Source organism: Euprymna scolopes, chromosome 17, assembly GCF_053919585.1.
Source record: "Euprymna scolopes isolate OS-2025 chromosome 17, ASM5391958v1, whole genome shotgun sequence".
In the NCBI taxonomy this organism is placed as follows: Eukaryota; Metazoa; Mollusca; class Cephalopoda; order Sepiida; family Sepiolidae; genus Euprymna; species Euprymna scolopes.
The window spans coordinates 117,291,055-117,293,554 of record NC_136498.1 but is presented as its reverse complement, the minus strand read 5'-3'; the positions used below and the strand labels follow the sequence as shown (position 1 = coordinate 117,293,554).

At 31.6% G+C, this 2,500-nt stretch overlaps 1 protein-coding gene across 7 annotated transcripts in view; it reads left to right on the top strand.

Annotated features, from left to right (window-relative positions):
* LOC145296925 (single-stranded DNA-binding protein 3-like) overlaps positions 1–202 on the top strand; it is a 317,297-nt gene extending 317,095 nt beyond the window's left edge. For 5 of the 7 annotated variants that reach the window (XM_080143120.1, XM_080143125.1, XM_080143119.1 and 2 more), the window contains one exon: positions 1–202. This exon is cut by the window's left edge and continues 266 nt beyond it. The gene's annotated coding sequence lies outside the window, so the exon portion shown is untranslated. The other 2 variants (XM_080143117.1, XM_080143118.1) reach the window with 2 other exon arrangements.
* The last annotated feature ends 2,298 nt before the right edge of the window (positions 203–2,500 follow it).

Here is a 2,500-nt window from a genome sequence, read left to right as displayed (position 1 = left end):
AAAAAAAAACGAAATAAAAGAAGATACATTTCATCATTTCGAATAACATATCATGACTGTAAAAAAAAAAAACATTTTTTTTCTCAAGCAAAATTTCATTCGTCTTCCTGACAAAAATGGGGGAAAAAACAAGACTATAAAAAAAGAAACAAAAAAAAAACAAACAAAAAAAACATGAAAATAAATAAAATTGATAAAACGATTTCATAAATTTGTTGTTTTTTGTGTGCTTTTTTTTCTTTTCTTTGCATGCAAGAAATTAACCTCCCGTTTTTTGTTGTGAGCAAAAAATAAATTCTAGATCAAGGGTGTACATCCTGACCCACTAGACTTGTTAATGTGACCCTCAGATATTAATTTGTTTTTTATAATTATGCCTTTTATTTATTTACAAGCCTGGTAGCCCGGCGTTGCCCAGGTGTTTGAAGGTGTGTGTTAAGCAAAAAAAAAAAAAAAAAGGTGAAGTAGGCAAGCAGGTTCGAACCCAAGCGCGAAGGAGGAAAAAAACGTGACGTCTTTGCTGTTGCGCCCACCGGAAATGACGAATGTTTAAATTAAGGCTAGTCAATCGAAAAAAGGGGATGACTTTCGAAAATATCGGTGAAAAAAGCGAGCCCTTCCTGTAGAAAAGTGCCCAGTTGAGGGTGAAAGAATTAATGTTTTTAGCCAATTTTTTTATATTTGTTGTCTGAACGATTGAACTCCAAAACGATACCAATCTTGTGGAAATCTGTCGCCTCTGTCAAAAGTTTTAGACATACATACATACATCCATACATACATACATTTAAACAGACAGGTGAGATTTATATTATAGATTATTTTGGTAAATATTACCTTACGCTACAACAGAACACCGACCACTCTAATTTGGTTTTCTAGGTTTATTCAAGGTCGCTTACAACGAATCTTACAATCAAATGCGTCACAAATTTACCGTTAGCATGGTATGAATCCTTGAAACCTGGGACTACTTTACCCTATTTCACTGCGTTTGTTCATGCTACCACCGCCCCTGCCCCTCTACCGCTCCCATCCTCAATGTAAACAGAATTTTTGTGAAATGTTAAACGGTATTCTATTCGGTAAATATTGGCACCTTACTTACGAAAAAACAGTTAATTAAACTGCGGAAGCCCGTTAAACTACATAAGTTCTATAATTGAATACCTCCCCCCCCCAAAAAAAACCTGGAAAACATAAAAATATGTTTTTGTAAACTTCTGAAAACTTTTTAGATCAATTAAAAAGCATTAAAAACTATGTAAAAAAAAAAAAATGAATCACATTTTTTTTAAAAACTTTATGATTTCAAATGTCCGCTAAAAAGATTCCTCCGTGATGTGATAAGTCACTTCACTACACGCAAGTGGTGAAATAGCGTAAAATAGTCCCAAGTTTCAGGGGTTCATACCATGCAAATGGTAAATTTGCGATGGTTTGATTATTAGATTCGTTGTCAGCGACCTCGAACACCTCGAAAAAAAAAAAAATTACAGTGGTCGTGTTCTGTTCTAACGTAATATTTACCATTTTTTTATTTTATTTATTTATTTTTTTGTTTTTTGAGATCGTAAAACTAGTGTTATCGTTTTCGAATTGACGAAACAAAATATCACGGAAGTCGGCAAATGTTATGTGTTTTCATTTTAAATCAAGGTGCACAAAATATATTTTCAAGTAGGCTTATGTAAAAACTAGACATCGTTATTATTTCAGAAGATATTTATCTAAATGTCAATAATATTTAGTTATTGTATAAAAATTGAAGCATAACACAATACCAGTATTTCTTAAACATAAATTTAATTGCATGCATTTATGCACCTCAAAAAGCAGTAAAACGGATCCTCCAAGGGAGCAGAATAAAAACGATAAAAAGCGAACAGATGGACAGACTGACTGACAGACGCTCACGCAATACTAATCTACATATTAATACGATAGCGTGTGTGTTTTTTTGTGTGTCACGCTTACATCTGGGTCGTTTAATTGTTATGTTCTTCCATTTCTTGTGATAAATAATTTTATCAAGAATTCTTCATAAGATTTGGTTTCGGTTTCGATTATAGCTGAAGGCACTTCTTAAGTCACCTACTTTTTTTTTATAAATAATTTTATCAAGAATTTTTCATACGTTTTGGTTTCGGTTGCAATTATGACTGAAGGAACTCAAGTTTATATATATATATATATATATATATATATATATATATATATATATATGCTAGCTGTACCCGGCCACGCGTTGCTGTGGCTCAGTTTGTTAAAATGGAACACATTCCTCAAGAAAAATTGCATTTTGTTCGTTTATTTACTTTTATTATTTTTTGCAATTTTTTTAATCAATAAAAGTTGTTTTTTTTCCCCCAAAACAAGATTAATTTTTTACCATAAATTGTTAGGTGAAAGTTTTTTTTTTCAGGAAAACTCGCACTTTTTTTTTCTTTTTAAAGAAATTTGGCAGTAAACGTTTCTCTTTGAAAACGGAATTTTCATT